This window comes from Chlamydotis macqueenii, chromosome 1, assembly GCF_036417535.1.
Source record: "Chlamydotis macqueenii isolate bChlMac1 chromosome 1, bChlMac1.mat, whole genome shotgun sequence".
Lineage (NCBI taxonomy): Eukaryota > Metazoa > Chordata > Aves > Otidiformes > Otididae > Chlamydotis > Chlamydotis macqueenii.
In genome coordinates this window covers 97,244,965-97,265,603 of record NC_141556.1, presented here as the reverse complement: position 1 = coordinate 97,265,603, position 20,639 = coordinate 97,244,965, and positions in this window count along the sequence as shown.

Here is a 20,639-nt window from a genome sequence, read left to right as displayed (position 1 = left end):
GAAGAGGAGGCTCTGGGGAGACCTTATAGCAGCCTTCCAGTACCTTCAGGAAAGACAAGGAAAACTCTTTAGCAGGGCCTGTTGCAATAGGACGAGGGATAATGTTTTTAAAATAAAGGGAGGTAGAGTCAGACTGGACATAAGGAAGAAATTTTTTCCAATGAGGGTGGTGGAACACTGAAAAGGGTTGACCAGAGAGGTGGTGGATGCCCCATCCCTGGAAACATTCAAGGCCAGGTTGGAGGGGGCTCTGAGCAATCTCATCTAGTTGGAGATGTTCCTACTCCTTGCAGAGGGGTTGGACTAGATGACTTTTAAAGATCTCTTCTAACTCAAACTGTTCTATGATTCTATATATCAGCCCAGCCCATGGACTACTTTAATCAGGCCATTCGGCTCTTGGATTAAAGTTGTTTGCACAACACTCCGGAGCACCTGCTGACCAACCATGCATTTGCCTACAAGGTACTGTGTAGGTACGCCCTGACTGAATTTACTTTGGGGAAATATTTCCCTCTTGTTTTGCTGTCATTAGCAGTGGTCTAAAGATCAGAGTGATCTGAATTGGAGTGGTAGCTGGTCTTTGTCACCGTGCCATCTCTCATCCTGCATGGGGCAAGTCTAACCTGCATGGTAATAACTAAACATCAGCCGCCCGAGCCCAGGTTTGGGCTAGCATTCCCGCACCTAGTACCACTAAAACAGTACTTATTACAAGAGTAGGAGTTTCTGTAGCACACTCAGAGCCAGGGGAAGGGATTAGAAACAGCCACAAACAAGGCGTAGATGAATACATGTACCGCTAGAAGCCAATCAGTTGTTTGACCTCAGGTTCATATTTCTGTAAACATGTATCTTGGCAACGTATCGTTCAGTTTCTCAATACGATGTGATGCAAGCCCTTTCTCATTTATCTCAGCTGTCTTGTTGTGTTATGTTACAAATGATTGCTGTTAATTCTGTGTTTAATTGCGCTTAGCATAATTTATTTGCTATCCAGCGATTTTAACTGTTGGATGTAACAAAATATAGTTGTTTTCTCTTCTGCTTCCTTCTGCTTCTCATTTGTGGATGCTGAAAGCAGCTGGACCTGTTCCATGCAAATGGAAATAATTATGGGCATGTACAACAAATTCATTAATCTCAAGAAGGCATCTTGTATGGAGCTATTCCTGGAGTATCCTTCATGAGTTGCCTTTCTCTTTCCCTCCAAAATTACTTCCTTTTAATTTTCCATCACAAACCTGTGTTCTTTGAACCTATCTTCTTCTTCTTACTAATGAGGATTGGAAGCAAAAGGCATTTCAACTAAAATTGGCAATAATGACATGTTTCTTAAACCAACGTCTGTCCCAGATGTTCTGGAGGAGAGGAAAGCCCGGACTCTTTCAAGTGCTATTGCAGCACTGGGACCATTTCACACAATGGGAGCCCAAAAGAGAGCAATTTTGTTCCGCATCATTGCCACTTACTTTTAAAATGCATTTATCCTGGCTTCCAAACACAGAGCAGTCAGGGTCCGTGTATTTTATTTTGTGAAATTTAATAGCCTGAAAATCAAATCCATGTTTCTTCTGCTATACTCACTTTTATTTTTCTCTTGGTTTTGCTTTTTAATCCCTGTGAATAATTTGTCAGTTCTTTAAACAGACTATCAGTAAATTTTGTTCCATTGGTGTCTAAAGGTATTGCTTGCCCTTAAAGTCACTCTCTCATGAGGGGGAGTCTGTTCAAATTTTACTCTCCAAAGGTCCCAAAGTGAGCAGGGGTCCACATGTAAAACCAAGCACAGACCAGTGTGCCGAAGCCAGGCAGTGACAGTGAAGCGTGCCATGATAGCTTTCAAAGAGGACAGCAACTAGGCAGCCAGCACGGCCGCAGATGCGCACGTATTTCAAGAGGTTGGTTATCCGTGCCCTTTCAAATCTGAGCACAAGGACTTGTGCACATCACCCTACGGTATGGTTAATAAACTTCCCTGAGATATGTAGATGAAAATTGCTCCTCCGTCTCCAAATCAAAGCTGATAAGGCCTGTATCATTTCCTTTTAAATACAGCCAGGTTTGATCATATCAGGGAATATTTCCAGCTTATCTATATCCAATTTGTGTTACTTCTACTTCTTATTTACCACAAATACATGCGCCTAGGTGAAAAATGAGGCCAGCATTTAATCAGTACTTAAAGGAAGCCTTTGAGGATCTCTCAGCTGCTGTTCACTGCTACCTGCAAAGCAGAAGGGAGTGGTGCATGTGTCGTATCTAATGTGATTAGTCTTCTAATGCTAGGGACGTAGAGAAGAGAGTCAGCAGGTAAAATACACCTCTGGGTAAATACATAAAGAGTGCAAGGCTAGTCTGAAGTGTAAAACCCATAAAAAAATCAGCAGTTTCTTCAGTCGTCGAGTGTGGTTTTATGTATGTATAGTACTAATTTACCTTGGGGAAGAATCGCAGTGAGATTGCATGAAGATGAAGTGTTGGGAGAAGGAATGTAAGGAAGTTTGGTATGGTAAGTTATTATTGAATTTTCACATCAATTAGATTTTGCAAAGGTACACTTCAGGCAGTAATCAGAATTATGAGAGCTGAAAGATGGAAGAAATTAAAGAATGTGTTTATCTTATAATGCACTGTAGACCCATCTGCACCACCAAAAAATGCAGCCGACTAAAACGAAATCAGTTAAGAGCTGAGTTATATCTGCTACTCAGTATCAAAGTGAGATTCTTTGTTTTATCTGAATTCTGAGTTCTTGCCCATTTTCCTATGAAGGGCTTGATGGTGGAGTATAGAGCCTTCTGTTTCCTTTCGTGAATGGGCTTCAGATCTACGTGTTGAACCTCATTAGATTGTCAGTGCTTTCACATGCATGCCTGGCAACTGGATTTCATGATCCAGGAGGTCCATTTCAGGTTCACAGGAGTAAAAAAAAATCCATAATCCACCTGCATATGCAGATTGATCTTCAAGACTCCTGTTTCCCAAAGGATATTTATATTTGCAAATTGTCACTGTAACTAGGGCTGGTCGGAAAAATTTTGATTAATTTTTTAATTATTATAAATTGCTGGTAAAAGTTTTCAAAACCTTTCTGATTTTTTTTTTTTCTGGAATACTCCAGTATTAGAGCTATGGGTGAAGAACTACCAGTCCATGATGGAATTTTCACTTGAAAAAGAGACAGGCACAATAGTAGATGTAGCCTGGGAAATCAATAGACTTTATTAAGCTTGGTAGACAGAGGTTTCCCTCTCTGTTCTACCTATTGCTAGTGATTGGCCCATATACCTGCATGAAGACTATTCTGAGCTGTGGATACACATAATGTTCAGTCCTCTTAATGCCCCCCATCAAACTGAAAAGCTGTGTGAAGTCTTAGGTTCATATGAATTAAAAACTTTCCACAGCCTACAAACATTTGAGGATGAAAAATTCATGTTGGGAAGAAAACTTCAGCTGCTCTTTCCTGACCTAAAATCCTACCGTTGATTACAGCATGTCACTGAAACATTTTAACTTTAAAAACTTGTTTATGAATTGAGGAGTTTTTCTATTGTCATAGTCTGTAATATACCCCAGTTTTGGAACTGTGGAACTAGCTTACTTCACACCTCCAAAAACACATGCACAAAATTTAAGAGTTGTGTTCCCAACATTTTGTATTTTTCTGGTGTCTCCTGTAAGTAGAGTCACTACAAGATGATAAATAAGTTTCATAAGAACATCTGAGTTCTTCATGTAACACTCTGTATTTCCAATCTAATCCAAAGAACAGATCTGGTTCATGGAGAACAGAGTTTTGTTGGCATTCATTTCTAAATCAGACCTGAGGATGGCAAACCGAATGTGCATACAGGTTCATGCCAGGAATTAGGGCAATGGTCTTTGGCAACATATCATCCTCTTAAAAATATAATTTCTCTCCTTAACCATGATACCTTTGGTTAGGTGATATATTGCAAGTGAGGAAAAAAAAAAAAACAGCTACTTCAGTAGAGGCACACATTAATTTAAATGCTGTTATTGCATATTTCCATATCAGCGAAATACAATCTGCACTATTTTTTTCTAGTGTTGCAGCCTTTTCTAATATCCTTTCCAGTTCACTAGCATTTTCCAAGGTGAAAATCTCAGCTGTTTTCTGTTACAATCTCCCACCTAGGAAGAAGATTTAAGATCAGCTGTGTCAGCAATTTGGTCTTGCTGGCATCAAGATTATATTTTCTTCCTAATGGCTCTTTCTGTTCCCTGCCACAACTCTGCTCATGAACCAACCAAGCAAAGTTAAAGCTTCCAGGCTTTCTAGCAACAAGAGTCTCCTAGGCAGAGGTCACTGTGTGTCAAAACAGTCCTGTGTTCCAGCAAAAATCTTGCTGTCTGATTATGGAGACCTTTGAAAAATTTGGTTATGACAGGGCTTTGCACTAAATTTGATGCAGAATGAGAGATCAATTTTGCCTGTAAAAAAGAGTGAGTAACTGCATGTGAAGGTAGCAAACTTCATTCTGGCTCTTCACTGACTTCAGACTCTATGAATTGAGAGCACAGAACTTCATACTGTCCTAATTAGGGTGCCAGGGGAAAGAAATTATTTAGATCTTTGTTTAGTATTCTGTAGAAGTGGTAAGTCCTACAAGAGTATCAGCTAGATCCATGGACCTCTCCAGGGAAGAAGGAGATCTAAGGAAGCATGGCAATAATTTAACGTGTACAAATGCTGGACAAGAAGAGTTATATTTAATGAAAGTGCTGCTGTTGTGATAGGCACTGTTTTAATTTGGCTTTAGTTGCAGATTATATTTCCTGTATATGCCCTTTTTGTGAGTGTCTTCTGTGGAGTTTTAAATGTATAATTAATACAGCATAGAAATGTGCATTAGCTATATTATTAAAATTTAGCATAGCATTAGCTTTCAAAAATTAGTAACAAGTTGAAGCTAAAGCTGTAGAAAAGAAAAAGGATTTTCTGTGAGGAACTCCATCATACAAAGCACTGGAATTTATCTCAATATTATTTTATTACAGCTTTTTAATTACTATGGCAGATAAGCAGGACTGGCCATTATCTTTGCAGAACATTTGTATTAATAATGTCACACAATTTGCAATGATTGCTACAGAATATTCTATCCCTGTTAAAAGCTTAGTTTAAGCTGATATGCAGAAGACTGGAGTCAGTCTTCTGCAGGACAGAAGGTTCCCCTTTCTCTTCCACTGGGCTCCCAAATCGCAGCCATTTTTCTCAATTGACTCATAGTCTTCCCTTTAGCAATATAGCCAAAGAAAACGCATTGAATCCTTCCTTGAGTACACCAGTAACAGCAAGTTCTGAATGCACGTATGGTAGCCAGAAAATTAGTCACTTTTTTTCTTTTAAAGCAAACCTGCTGTTTACAGAATGCAAGACAAGATCATTTCGTAAGCCAAAACTATGCTTTCAATTACTTAACAGATACTTTTTCTTTTACTCTAAAGCTATGCTTTCAATTACTTACCAAATATCTTTTTTTCTTTTTTTTTTTTTTTTTGGTCTAGATACATAATATGAAGCCCAGCAATTTATTTCAAAGTGCAGCTTTGATACTTTGCTTCTTAGTGGGATATTTGTAGCTATAATAAGGGGTGAAAAAAGAAGAAAGAGTTCAGACACCATATATTCTAGCTTAACTGTCATCTTCAAAAAAATTAAAATGTCAAGTACTAACACTGTATTTGAATTAGATTTGAATTAGTAGCGGCAGCTTTCTCGTAATGCTACTGAACTCACCGAAGCCCTTTGTGTACTGTTCCTGGTCTTGAGTGATATCCAGATTTGAATATTTCAGGCAAGAGTGATTTTTTTAGTGAATAAACTAACCAAATAATTATTTATGGATATCTTATCTCCTACGTGGTTCTGTAGTTTATCTGTGGGAGATCCCATCTCTGTAGTGAGAACACACATAATGAAACAATGAAGAAATTCAGAGATTGTAGGAACACCACAAGAAATAATACCCCATTCAGCTTGTAATGAGATTTTTAAAGAACTGCTGAGAAGATTTCAAATATCTATATTGGCTGCAAACAAGTTTTTGTCCTTGAATTATCTTGACTTCATTCAATTCAGGACAGTTCAATGCTTGCATTATAACTTCACAACACTTGGAACCAGACACAGAAAAGGGTCATTAAGATCCATTGCACTCCCTCTTCTTTGCTGGTTAAGGCAGTATTGTTCCCTAAGTTATATTTTCTGTTGTTTGCCTGGCCTGGATAAAGATTTATTAGGCTGATGTTGAAAGAGGAACAGCTACAGGAAACAAGCCACACAGGATAAAGATGAGAAGGCTTACAATTTTGGAAGCTGATAGATTTGGGTGTCGATACTCATGCCAATATATTTCAGGAGTGTCTTAAAGTATATGAGGGTGACTCCTATCAGTAAGTATACAATAGTTAATAAGGATGTCCACTTGTGTCTTTTGTGCATGAAAAAATATGTACTTTATAAAGCAATCAAGTTTACGACCTTAAGAAGCTGCAGTTGTGCTCTGGGAGGAATGAACAATCTCTTGGGATGCTGATACAAAAGTGAGAGAATCCTAGGTTGAACTGTTAGGTGCATCTGTTCAGGTTTTTTTTCCTTTGAACTCTGAGTGTTAGATCCTATTCAGACACTTAAAAACAAAACGCAATAAATACTTCTCCTAATTTTAAAAGTAAAATAGATTGACGTTTTTACAGGGAAACTTGTAAGATTTACTTTTGTCTGCTGAATAAAGGGTAGTGTTTGATCAGAGACAGATGTTAGGAATTGTACAGCCAGCAATAGAGTGCTGGAAAATTGCATTTATGCAATTGAAGAGGCCATTATTTGCTAACTCTAGTGCAATTAACAAAATAATAAATATGAGCTACTTGTAGTAGCTGGTTTTGAAATATTAGAAGCATCCTTCACACTGTCCTCCGGACTTTTAAAGCCAGAGCCTTCAATGAAATGTTAACTATTGGCATCTCCCTTCATGTAAGCACATTTCTTTACAGTCTCGTCCTGTCTTCAAAGACTTTTTCTTCTTGATTTATGCATCCTTTGTCTTCCCCTCCCTTGTTAATCAGGTGCTCCTGTGGATGTTCACAGTCATCTTTTAGTCCTTTGATAAACACTAGAAAAGGGGAAAGACTTAAAATACTATCTATCTAAAGCATAACTGATGGCACATGAGGTAGAGCCTCTTGAAATGAGCAGGGCTGCCCTTGGTTGAGGGCTACGGTCTCTCATCAAATGCTCAGGGAAAGCTCTCCGTAGCTGAAATCCTTCTTTGTAACTGGGGCAGTTACTGACAGCAAACTGCAGCATAGTGGGTTGTTGTGCTTCCAGTTACTCTATGCCAGCTACACTGAAGTAACTGTCCTTGTGCTTACTCACAGCATATGCGAGGTAGTGCCACTTATTTTGAGCTTTTATCATCTGGAGAATCCTGGGTGCAGGTTTGCTGAGTTTCTTTATTTTGCTTTTTCTTGACAGAGAGATTTGGTTCCCAGAAGAGGTGTCACACCAGTCTGTTAGCTCAGTGCACCGCTCCATATGGCCACACATTCCTCACTGTTTACAAAAAGTTGCCACAAATGAGTTGATGCGCTCATCCATTTCCTCTGAAATCCTGTGGAGAAGAGAAGCCCTCATGGAGGCAGGTCGGCCACGACATACAGCTCTGTGATGCGCTGCTTCTGGGAAAGGGGATGCGGCAGGGGCACAGGGCAAAAAGTAACCTTGAAAAACCAAACCACAGCATGATATGAGCTGAAAATGAACTCCATCCCAGCTAGACCCAGTACACACACCAGGGATGTTCATTTCACAAAGAAAAGAAATAAATAACCTGTTCCACCCAACCCTGAGGCTATCTGCAGCCAGCCTTACACATTTCCCTGTGAGATCCCCAAACCAGCCTGTCAGTTCTCACTGGCATGTGCGGCTGGACATTTTCTGCAGGCCAAATTCTGCCCTAATTGGTGACACCTGTACAAACACACTTGTCTGTGGGGTTTGGGTGAGACGTTTCCTCCCAATGTTTACTTAGGGCCACGAGTGGGAAAGCAGCAACAGCATCCTTCCCTCTACAATGTGACCTCAGTTAACTGGCAATCCAGAAAAAAAAATAAAGGAGACGTTTCTAGTCTTGGTAGTCTGCTACACTGATGGTTAACAGGGTGCAGATCTGTGCAGTAAAAATAACCATCTTAAAGCAGCTCTTCAGAGAGGCAACATAGTTGGAATAATTTTTTTTCCCCTTTTTTTTCTCTGTCTCCACAAGATGCCTTGTGGAAAAGCATAAAAATTCTAAGCACATGTAAATTTGTAAGCTGGAATTCTCTGGTTGCAATTAGACATATAAGCCAAACCTGAAAATAAACCATTTGAAAAATAAATCTTGTAGGGAAGACGAAACAAATGTAGAGCAGCAACTGTCAGAGCAAATATCTTGCCTGTTATTCATATACTTGAACACTTGATATTTCCTGTGGGTTTCCTGGGTTTCAGTCAGGCCTGCCCTCCACCTGTGCGTACTGTCCAACATACTTCAGTGTAAGGGACCAGAAAGATGAGCTATACAACGTGAGTGCAGGTGGCTGTGTGTGGGAGGATGGTCCAGTAGCTTCAGCATAGCTCAATTTCAATCTCAGTTCCACTATTTTCTGTAACTCTAGAGGTGGTATTTGCACAGAGCAGCATGAGGAAAGCTACTTACAGGGTTAATTCTGTTTTCATATGCTCCAATGTGTCCCATTGCAGGGGAATTAAGCAAGGCTGGAGGGACTGCAAACAAAGACCAGGTGATGACTCATCTCCCTTGCCTCTTTCTTGCTTTTGTCTCATGCTCTACAGCTCTTCAGCTGCATCAAAGCATCTTCCTAATTTCTCCAAAGCCAAAGGTAAGCCTGCATCAAGAACAGCATTGCTTCACTTTCTTCACCTATAGTTTTACTACACAGGTGTGCCCAAACCTATGTTGCTGAAGTCATACCTCTGATAAGGACTGGTTCAGGGAAATGCCTCTTCCTGCCTGCAGTAGGCTTCTCTCTGTTCAAAGATCCTCAGAGCTGGGGAGCTGATGTAAGGTCTGGATGGGAGGTCAAGGGTGAAATGACTTTTCAGAAGAAAAAAAACACCATGAATTACAGGCTGGAAAGCGAATAATTTGTGGTTGGTTTTCTGTATGTTCCTCTGCTGTTACTTGAGACCATATTTCTGTGAGGAGGTGTGAAGGCTTGTTGTTTCTCTGGGATGGAAATGTTTTGGGTTTTTTTGTTTTTTGTTTTTTTTTTGAAGGAATTATGTATCAGAAGTTTCTACCGTGACAGCAGAGAGGTAGAGTAGGGGAAAGAAGTTTTCTGGTGATTTTTCTTTTTTCCCTTGGATCGATTCATCCCTTCAAAATACAGTGTGAGTTGATTTATTTGTCTGAACTGATATCATCGGTATTCTATTTATCTACAGAAAAAGTGCAGCTGAAGCTGCCACAGGTTTTCTATTTCTATCCACAAAAGCTTTTCTATTTTAAGCACCTGCCCATCAAGTGTCTTACCGTAAATCCATCTCAAGTAGAGAGATCACTAAGTGACATGTTTTCATCACTATCAAACTGGATTTGGACACAGGGTGTTGAAATAAGACTCTTTGTCTCTGCCATTACTCCTAAATCACAGACCATTCCTATCTCTGCACATGATTTAAGGAAGTACAGTTGTGCCCTCAAATCTAAAATGTTTTGGGTTTTTTTTTTTAGAAGAAATACCTTGAGGCTTGGATATCAGCTTCTCTTTCTTTTGTCTGTTACAAATCTGCTGTCAACAGGAGGAAACAATTAAAATGGCTCTTGCAAGACAGAGATACTGGTCTATGGTGTCTTTTATAACTGTTTTTAGAAAAGGCTTTTAAGCCTAACTAGGGTATCAATAAGCAATTAGTGCAGTGCAGACTTCATTCTTCACCTCAGACATTTGCTTTTGACAAAGTGATTACGGGGCTGTACACAAATAAGCCTCAACTGCAGAAGAAACACCATCATTTCCTAAGCAGGGCACGAGGAATGCAAATGGCACTCTAGGAAAATGAGTGTTAGCTAATTAAATTTTACCTGTGCTGGCTATATTCTAACTCTTGTTCATGTTGTAGGTAGAAGACTAGGCATGGGTGAGTTGCTTAAGATTAAAATAAAAAATAGAACCTATATAGTGTAGCGCTCTTCTTCAAACTCAACTAAAAGTAGTTACAATTTTTTAAAAAACTTTTTAAAGGCAGCAAATGGGAAGATTACACTTTTGCATGTTCTTACAAGTTCCTTTCTCTTGGCATGCAAGCAAGTTGCCAGTCATCATAGAAAATGTTTTGGCAGTACTTTGCTGACATTTCTGCGTGGGAGGTGTAAGAAGAAATAGGGAGTTTGCTCTTTGCTGTAGCTGTTCTCTCAAGAAGTGATTTTTGCGAGCTAAGCAATGGGGGCTGTCAGAGGTTTCCAAAGGAAAATTGCTAGCATTATCAAATGGCCTTTAAAAAAATGTGTTTATTTATTATTTTTGCTACCTGAGCAATAGCCTGATGTGAACATACTTGTGCACCAGGCCTGACCCCTCTTCTATCAAACTCCAGCCACCTGGGACCCAAGTCCAAGTACCTCAGATGCTCTGGGGGCTTTCCTGACTTGTGCGTGGGTCCTCAAAGCCCTTTGGGTGGGGGACAGCAGGGGAGCCAGGAACAGAAAGCAGGAGTGATGCCCCCAGCACAGATTTCTCCTTCATGACGACACCTAAAAGCCCTGGTGAACTAGGTTTCTTTGGAAACAAGACTCTGCACAAACACTGCAGGTTCAAATGAAGGGTGGATGGTGTCTGCTTCCTCTGAAGCCTCTTGTGGGTTCCCTAAGCTGCAGGCTGAGCTGCCTCTCCACAGTGTCCTGCCTGGCTTCTCCCTCTGCTCTCCTGGTTGGTGGTAACGCAAATGGGGAAACCACAAACATGCTGCACCTTGTTTAAAAAACATACGCCCTGATTCAACCCTACCTAAGTCTGCTCTGTCCAAGCTTGCATGAGGCCTATTTCCCCTTTGTTTCAGACCTGCAAGTAAGCAAAACCTATGACCTTGCTCCGATTTCATCACCAGGTAAAGCTTTAGTGTGGAGTGATGCCACTTTCCATTTCCTTTTGCTTCCTCCCACCAGGAAGGGAGGTGTTTATGGCAGTGGCTGCCGCCAAGTGTGTAATCCCAGAGCACAGCCTGAACCCGTTTTGGATAAAGTCTGGAGTCTCCTTTGTGATCTCTTCAGCCTCCTTCCATTAATCCTACTCAAGGTAGAAAGCAGCATGGTGACACGCTGTTATCGTTGTTCATGTAATGGTCAGCACTCTGCTGGGTGATTAAATTGCTCAGCCTTCCCCATGTTAATCTCAAGCCAAAAAAAACCAAAAATAGACTAACTAATGCAAGTCACAAGAGGCAGGAGAAAATAAATCTTTTGGAGGGGCAGCATGCAAACCAATTTCCTGGCAAAGAGTGCTCGGTGTGCAAGATCCTTAAACTGTGAAGGTTTTAAAGGGCACGGTCACAGCCCTGCTGTCGAGGAGCTGTTGAACTGTGGCGGGATGCAGCCCGGCTGCAGTCAAAGGAAACTGATTCTTGCTTCAAGTTGGCGTGAAATTAAAAGACAAAGGCCAGGGCTGTTTCACTAACTTAAAAAAGAATAAATGAAGGGGAATTTGAATTCAAAAAAGCCTGATATTTATGAAATGATTGAGATTAAAAAAGGATTAGTCAAAAACTTTTTTCCAAGCCTTTTAATTTGGTAATTTTTCCTATTTAGTTTCTTCTGTTTGGTCATTGTCAAATGACAGCACAATAACAGATAATTAAGGCAGTTTTGGGGGGTGTTGGTGTTTTGTGTGTGTGTGGTTTTTTGTTTTTATTTTTACTTTGCAAGGTATGCAAGCTAAACATTGGTCTAAGGAGATAGAAGCAGAGTTAACCTGGATTTGTTTTCCATTTATTTTGGAATCAAAGCAGAGAGTTGAAGAATAACACCGGTCCTCACACTCTGGGACTTCAACTGAATTAACACCCTGGGAAGAGCTTATCTTTGGCAATTTGCTGCTCTCCTACTGTTGCAAAGTGCTAGGTGTTTGTTTAATTTATGCTGTAGTGCTATCCCAGACAGATGAACACCAGGGATGAGTTGTTCCCCTGCACGATTGATGCTGTAACACCTGAACGTGGTACTGCTGGTAGCTGAATAACAAATGCCGTTCATCTGGTTTGACTTAGGTGAAGGCAGGCGAGTAAAAACAAGCAGACATATGTAGATATGTGAATCTGTGTCAGGGAAGGAAAGAAAGCTAGAACTAGTTCATTCTGCTCAGCCTTGAGCCCAGATGTTAGAGGTGTTATCAGGCCTATACTCTCATGGTAGGCAGGACTTCTTTTTTTTTTTTTCAATCGTTAATTTTCCCTGAACAGCAGCTGCTGTGACCATTCACCACTCAAGTTATAGCTTTCCAGCTCCTACAATGTTAGAGTCACTCTTGCTCCTTAAACAGCTATTTTATTATTTTATTTTATTTTACTTTATTTTATTTTAATTTAATTTAAATTTTATTTTAATTTTATTTTATTTTTTTAAGGCCCTCCTTAGTAGACCCTCTGGTCATCTTCCCGTTGCTCCTGGGCAGCATTTGAGCCTTTCCCAGCTGCAGAAAGGCTCCTTCCTTTCCCAAGGTGTCTGTCTCGGGTTCTCGTGACTTTCCAAATCCCAGAAAATAGGTCTTTCCTGTGACCTCCACCCTCCTCCCCCTGCACACCATACATTTTGTCTTTTCTCCTCCCTGCCCTCCCACTTACCGTGCACTTTGTCATGAGATGCCTGGACACTTGCCTGCTATGTAGCAATCACTTTCCACACAAAGGTGAACTCTAAATGAAATGATTAATCTGTAGCATCCAAAAGGGAGAGCACTGGCTCAAATGTTTATAAAAGCCAGTTCTGAGAAAATACAAGGAAATTGCTGTAAATCTACTGAAACTAAATCTAAAAGGTCACCCTCCACTTTCCCGTTTCCAGCTACCTCATACGGATGCTTTCCCTCCTCAGCGGTTCTCTGCTTGTTCGTGCCCTGGGCTCCAGGCTGCATCTGCTGGAGACGTGCTCTTCCCAGCCGAATTCACTCGCTCCCAGGGCCAATCTGCTCTCCTGGAAACAGACACAGGCTTATTTTTTTATTTAGTTTTTACTCTTCCAAACCATATTTCATTCTGATGTGTTCAGGAGGATGTGTTCTCACTAAATTAAGACTCTCCTTTTTGGAGGGGAAGCTGGGGGAGTATTCCCATAGCACATTACGTCCTCTATCTGGTATCTAACTGGCTTATTTAACTATTTCTGGAGTTACCAAGGAATAACACCTCCATTTTCCTCTGCTGTCTTCCCAGGCATATCAGCATTAAGCTTTCAACGTGAAATGTCTCAATCTGCTGAGTTTTCTACTGGATAACAGTTCAAAAATTGACCACAACACTTGTCCAAACCTCTAAATGAGAAAAATACATGCAGCTCATTACTGTTGAGACTAGACATGACGGTAATCAACTTCTTTAGGCTGACTATCAGCCAATTTACTTGTGAGGGGTCATCTTGCACTTTACAGAAGGTGTTAGGATTGAGACTTGGGTTTTATCAGATGACGTGTAGAAGAATGACTTTCATGACTGACATAGAAGATGTCAGCCATGACATCTTCTTACTTCATAGTAAGAAGAAACTCTTGACTCTTCCCATGTAGCTTTCAAAACTTGAGGCGCTTCTGGGAAGGGTCTTTCTGTCTTGCAGCTATGATAATACTAGAGGAAGAAAAAGTCAGTTGTGCAGTTAATTCAAACAAGCTGGAGCTTTATTGTACAAAACAAAACTCTGTCCAGAAGCTGTTGTAGCCTAGAGAACCATTGGCGGTGGTTAGTCTTTCTACAAGGCTTTTTTATTAAATTATTTTGCAAATTTAAGTTAAGGATGTTTTGCTGCAACCAGATGTTGTTTAAAGAGAACAGCACTTTTTTTTTTTTTATATTCGTAGAGATTTAATGATGCGTATGGAACTGAGCAAAGCTGACTGCACTGGAGTTTGTTCAAACTGTCTTTCACGTGAAAATGCTCCTGCGGTGCTGCTCTTGTCTGCTCTTCCTACACTTTAAATTAGGACAAGAGGTGCAGAGGTATTGGAAAGAATGTCAATTTTACACCACTCCTTTGGTCTTTTGAATAATCATGTTCCACTGTTAATACCAGTTCACAGCTTTTTGATTAACATGGTCTCCTCTAAAAGGGCTCAAAGAAAGTATTACTGTGTAAGTGGGCTAAGTGGGGACACAAGGCTGTGGGCTACTGCTAAAAAGTGGCTCTGCTAGAACAAAGGGAATTTGGGTAATTCAGATGGGTATTTATGCATATGTAAGTAAAAATTCAAGTCGCCTGTCTTCATTCTCAACTTTCAACTTGAGTTCAAGTGGCATGACTGTCTGTGCATGGATATTTGTGGGCTAAGGATTTTAATTGTTTTTCGACTGGTTAATTAAGTGAATATCCAATAGGAGCTGTGCTTGTTCCACTTAGAAACAAAGACAACACAAATGATTGTTGGGAAAAATTGCAGCTAGGCACTCTATAGTAAAGTATGATTCTGTAGTTTCTAAAAGCTGTAATATTAATGTATAAAATCTGTAAAATGAGAAAATACATAAAAAACAACTGACAAAAATCATAACTCTGATTTCCCTGAAATTATTCAAACCTACTTCACTGACACTGAGCCCAGCAAAAAGACAAAACTGAAAAATGGAACTTCACACACTAAGAATATGTGGCTAGCCTATTAATGTATTTGTCTATTGTAATCTTTCTATTCAACCTGTGCGGTCTTTGCATGGATTCATCACTCTTCAGTGTTTCTACTGATAAAGCACCTGTGCAACTGCTATTGTTAATTGTTTCTGGAGGCACAGTCTGACACTGGCATATCAGATTAGCAGGACATCCATACATGCTAAAAAAAAACTTCAGATCTCATTACCACCTTGTAATTCCTTGACACTTTCCAACCTTTTTCTGGAAAACCGTGTTCTCACTGTGGGCTGTTATGCCATCTTAACTGCCAGCTTTTCTGGGCTTGAAGAAAATTCTATGCTATATATTCACTTGTGTTAATGCAAGTTTGGAGAACTATAAAGCCTAAAGTTTAGCAATCACCGGGTGATCCCTTCCATCTAGGACCCTTGCTTGCTATGCAATCTAAGCAATGGAAAGGAAAAGGAAAACGAATCAGGCATATACATAGCCTGTCCTCAAGGAGTCTTTCTATAAAAATGTTGTGTAGTTACAAGCTAATAACAACCTTGTCACAAGATAATGAGAGAGAAACACTTACAATGCTTTGTTTTCATTGGACATAATGATTGCTAGTGCTGTTATGCATCGTATGATCTTGTACTAGAAAGATATTGAAATCACGTTTGTATTCTTTAGTACTGTGAGGAATTTCCTGTATAAACAGACACACTTCAGGATGTCCAGTTTTAGAAGATGGTAGAATCAGCTCTTTAACTTGAGTCCTGATGCTGCAGGACTTGTAAAAGAAGACATATCGCGTGTATCAGGGTCAGACACAAAGGACAGATCCAGTTCTTTGCCAGCCAGATAGCATATTGGCACAGATGAGCTACTTTCAGTCTTTGCTTAGAACCAAAACTGACAATTTCAAAATGTTTCTCTGAATTTCCTTTCTGGACTAAGACTAATGGCAGTTTCAAGCCAGCAGTTTTCAGAGCAGATTCAACGAAAAAGATTCAGCGAAAACTTGGTGGCCCAGGCTGTCCAGTGATCTGAGAGAAAAGCAGTTATCTATTCCTGGTTCTCCTGGGACTCATTTCTGCTAATCAGCCAGCTGTGATGCAGATGATGCAGTGGTTTTGTGTGTTAATCTGTGCTTATTCGTTAAGTGTTCTTCAAGAAGCTGATTTTAGGTGGGTGTGCCTAATGTTTTCATCATGTATACTGGTTGCCCCTTCATTTCCAGGCACGCAGTTTTAAGTGTTAGTTTAGACCTGGAAAGGAAGGCTCTGCCAATCTCAAATAATTCCCTATCTTCCATTGTCACTGCTCCCACTGGTAACGTAGCTTCGAAGCTAAAAAGGGAAAGAGGGAACTGGTAGACAAGCAATTCTCTGAAAATCCTTCGGCTTCCATTCCTGGTTTCAGAATAGCATGTCTTAATGACAAAGACCATCGTTTCAAGGAAAGAGACTTATTTGTGATTTTCTTACTTAGTAATTGATGGTGCATATGCTGTTCCTGACACAGTTGTCCTCATAGATCAAGGCAGCCTGAACATTTTAGTGAGGCACAGAGTAAGTAATCTGTGGTTGCTATGAACAGTACCTATGGATGTACTTTGGCTAAATCTAATCCTCTAGCAATTATCAGGGGAATGAAAATAGACCTTAGCCTGGGGCAGAAAGGATGAGAAAGGAGCAGGGAACTGTGTAACCCTGAGTAATGAAAAGGTAGATTATTTTCTTATTTGTAGGAAAATTATTTCCTTACTCCACAAAGTATAGTGACTCTGATTGAACTGTTTCTATGCTTAGCAAAAGGTAATTGTCCCCCCCAAAAAAAAATCAGTACATGTAGCTTTGCTATAATGTAAAGGCAGCTGCCTTCTGAGGGACTATAGCAAAAATCAGACTGGTATAACATAGGGAGGTGTAAGTTCCGTTCCATCAGAAAGCTTGTGGTAGATCTCTCAGCACTGAGCCTCCTACCTGAACTCTGCAGCAAAGGTAACACCGTACATACTTGAGCACAGAGAGGAAGCAGCACTTTATAGTACTCCGTGCTAGGTTCATCCGAAGCATGTTTGAAATTGCAGACAAGATTCTTTTAAAATCATTCCTCTGCATAACTACCTAACCAGTTATTCTGCAGTGCTGGGCAGCCACCACCAAGATCCATGGTTGTCTTTTTAGCCACTTTTTTCCTGTGGTTGTTTTCATATCATTAGACAGTTCTCCCTGCTTTTTGAGGATGCCAGACCAACTGCTTTCTCATGTCACCTTGCACAACTGGGCCTTGGATTTGTGGTAATAATATTGACAGCAATTGTAAGGAAATTTTTTAGGCCTTCCCTGCTGCACAGCACCTTTCATTCACAACCAGGACATAGTTGAATAATTATTCAGACAGGATCTCACATGCTTATTCAGTCCTGCCAAGGAGGCAGTGACTGGCATGAAATCACCTTAGCAGCAGTTGTATGACCGGGAGTAAGTAGCTGAATAAGAAGTGTCACTCCAAGCTGACTACCTTGTAACGCCTCGTAGAGAAAGAAGCTTTTATGCGTTGATGCTAGAAGGCTGAAATGCACGAGTCTGTCCCTTCTTCCTCCCCTACCCCTGCCTGGACTAACACTGGCATAGGGAAAGCTTGCTCCCCTGCAGAGGTGACTGTTAAATTCACAATCAGGGGCTCAGTGGGTGTTTGTTTCCTCTCTAAGACAGCCAACCGCAGCGCACAGCCTGCCTAGCACTGTGGTAGGACGTGACTTTGGCCTGGGCTCAGAGGGAACAGACATTTGCTGTGTCACTGCATGTCGATCACCTTTACAGACATCCAGCTGGATAGCACTTGCCTCTCGTGAAAAGACTGGTTACTCTTTTTCCAGCTAGTGGAAAGTAGACTCCACAGGTTTGCTGTCAAATTGCTTGAAATACGTATCTCTGCAACAGTCTTTGGAGCAGAACAGTTACGACTGATGTTTGTTTACTTAAGATAATAATCACACACAAAGAATGTTTATTTATTTTCCTGACTGAACTTTTCAGTTTTGGATAACTTTCTATCTTTACATTTTAAGCACTGATCTCATTGCTTCCTGTGGATGGTGCAAAACTGATAATTTATTTTCCACTCTGCATGGAGTGGTTATAGCAATGCACCTGCCTCAGGTGGGTGGTTTGTGCATTTAATCAGCCAGTATAGAATTGCTTTGAACACAGCTCACTTCTGCTGGCATTGAGGATTACAGCAGTAGGTATAGATTAGATTAATATTTTATCTCAGCTGTTTAGGTTTAAATTAAGACAACAGAAGATCCAGCATAAAGCAAATGCATAACAATAGTGTGATGCAAGCCTAAAAGGTTTATGCATTAAAATTGTATGAGATGAAGTTCAATCCTTTGAATTACCATAGTGATAAAGTAGTGTGTAGATCTTGCATTGAAAACCAGGTGCCACTGTTCTGTTTGTAGAAACCATTTCAGCTCGTGAAATAAATGGTTCTTTCCCATTACATCTATATACTTGCCTGTTCTGCTGAGCTTATAGAAAGCAGTGTATCTTAGTACTTATCCCACATGCTGCATTTGTAACATGGGTTATATATGGGTTACTTGAGTTCTACAGCTTCCCCTATTTGCTCTCTTCAGAATTACTTGTTTTTCTCATTAAAACAAAGCCCATGAAGTATTAATCTTTTTCTTTAATTGTTATTGGAGGGATGGGTTTTCTTAATTCTCCTGTCACGTCAGACTACACTTGAATCTTTCATCTGATTCTCTAACAAAGCAGGGATCCTACAATCGTGTTGTCTGGGTAGGTGTGTGTTTATCCCCTATGTGTAGCTGCAGTAATTTTTTAATTTGTGAGCTCTTTTCAGTTCAACTGGACAGAGTAGCAGAGGTAATTTGGTTCTTCTGAGCTTTGCAAAATTAGGGGTCCAAGTAGCTGAGGGAATAGGCAAGTGCTCTGACTGAGGAAGGAGCTGCAGCATGATTCAGATCTGACTCGGCACTGGAGAGCTCCCATGAGAGGGAGACCCTGTAGATGCCTTCCCTAGGAAAGAGCTTTTGCTGGAGCTAGTAATCAACCATGAGACACTTGGGCATCCTGATTTTTGTCATTCTGCTGATCTTAGACTGTCATCCTGCTTACATCACTCAGAAAAGTTTTGGAAACTCAGGACTGCCTGGCAGATATTCTCCTGCATCCATCCAGTTAATGTCTATATGGAGACAAACCTGATTTCAGCTTTCTGTGACCCTGCTTCCTCTCTGCCTGTTCCCCTTCCTCTCCAGGACTTCTGCTGTCTCTGGCCTCAGAGTTTGTGTGGTTTAGGTGGGTTTTTTTTTTTCCTCAAAAAAGTTACAGTATTCAGAAACTAGTTAGAGGAACTGCTCTTCGTTGCACTTGAAGCAAAGATCCTGTGTCCTGAGGCCTGTATTTCCACCCTCATGACCAGCAGAGCTGTACTTGAAATTCTCTTTAGTTTTGCCCTGTTCTTTGGGTTTGTCATTGATAAGGTACTGTGTGTGTATCTGTGGTGTGTAGAAAAAGCAAGGAGATAAAACCTGTAGGGGGCAACACAAAGACGTGTGCGAAAAGGCAGTAACGGGTCCAAAGTTACGTGTGTTAGAGTGCTGAAACAGTATGTGAAGCTAAATAACGGGAGTAAATTCACAGGGTGAATATTTCTCCTGGTTATTAATAAATGCAGAGGAAGGAGCTTAGCATTCAAATGGCTGTGAAAACCATTTGCTCATTGTCATGAATGGCATGTATTTTGATAACACGAAATAAGCACCTCATCCTCCACCGCTACTCATGCGTGCACAATTCTTCCCATTTAATTCAGCAAGACTAATTATCTGAATTAGTGACATTAGCTTGAGGCTACAGCTTTGCAAATTGAGGCTCTGGCTTTCAGAACAACTTCTTTAAAGGAATTAGTCATGTCTAAGTACAACAGAACTGTCAAATTGCATCCCCTGGCTTTGTCTGATGTTTTGGTTGCGAAGCCAGCCTTATGCAAGACTGTCCTCGTGGCAATAGACTTAAGGCAGTGGTTATTCTAATTGTATGGCTCTAACAACCATAAAACAGCTCACAAAGGTTGGGCAGTTACCTCATCAGCTGATAGCAGATGAGGTAAGATGCACTTCGTTTTACCTTCCACCTCATTGGTGGACTTTGTGATCCACACTCCAGGGATGCCTGTTGTCCATTTGCAAACTCCTGAACTAACTCGCATTTTGGTTTAACTTACCATGCAGGCATGAAAACTGCAGCTAATTCTCAAGCAGATCCCAAACTCCTCTCTTTGCAGCACCAACATTGATTAGAGAGGCAGGGCTGAAAACAGCAGCACTTCAGGAACTGATGTGTGAGCGTCTTGGGCATCACTGCCTGCAGAGCGGCAATATCTCTGGCACCAACAAGGTGCGCAGCTGGATGAAGGAGATCCTTTGATATTTACTTTATATCCATTTGAAATAAAAGGCAATGCTTCTCCTTACAGCCCTACTTTTTGCTATAAATTGAAGCGTTTCCGTAACTTTATCATGCCTACAATGTTACTGAGGAAAATAGTGGAAGGTTTAGGATCTGAATCACTTGCTTATCTAAGGTCGAGCAGCACAGTGGAGGAGGACAGAAGGGACAGGCCGTGACTGTGTTTAACTAGTGAGGTCTTATACTCTATACATCACTTGTTACCCCTTATCTTTGAATGAACTGTTCATAATTAAGTAGTGTGACTGAAGATGTGAAATTCTACATGGCAAAT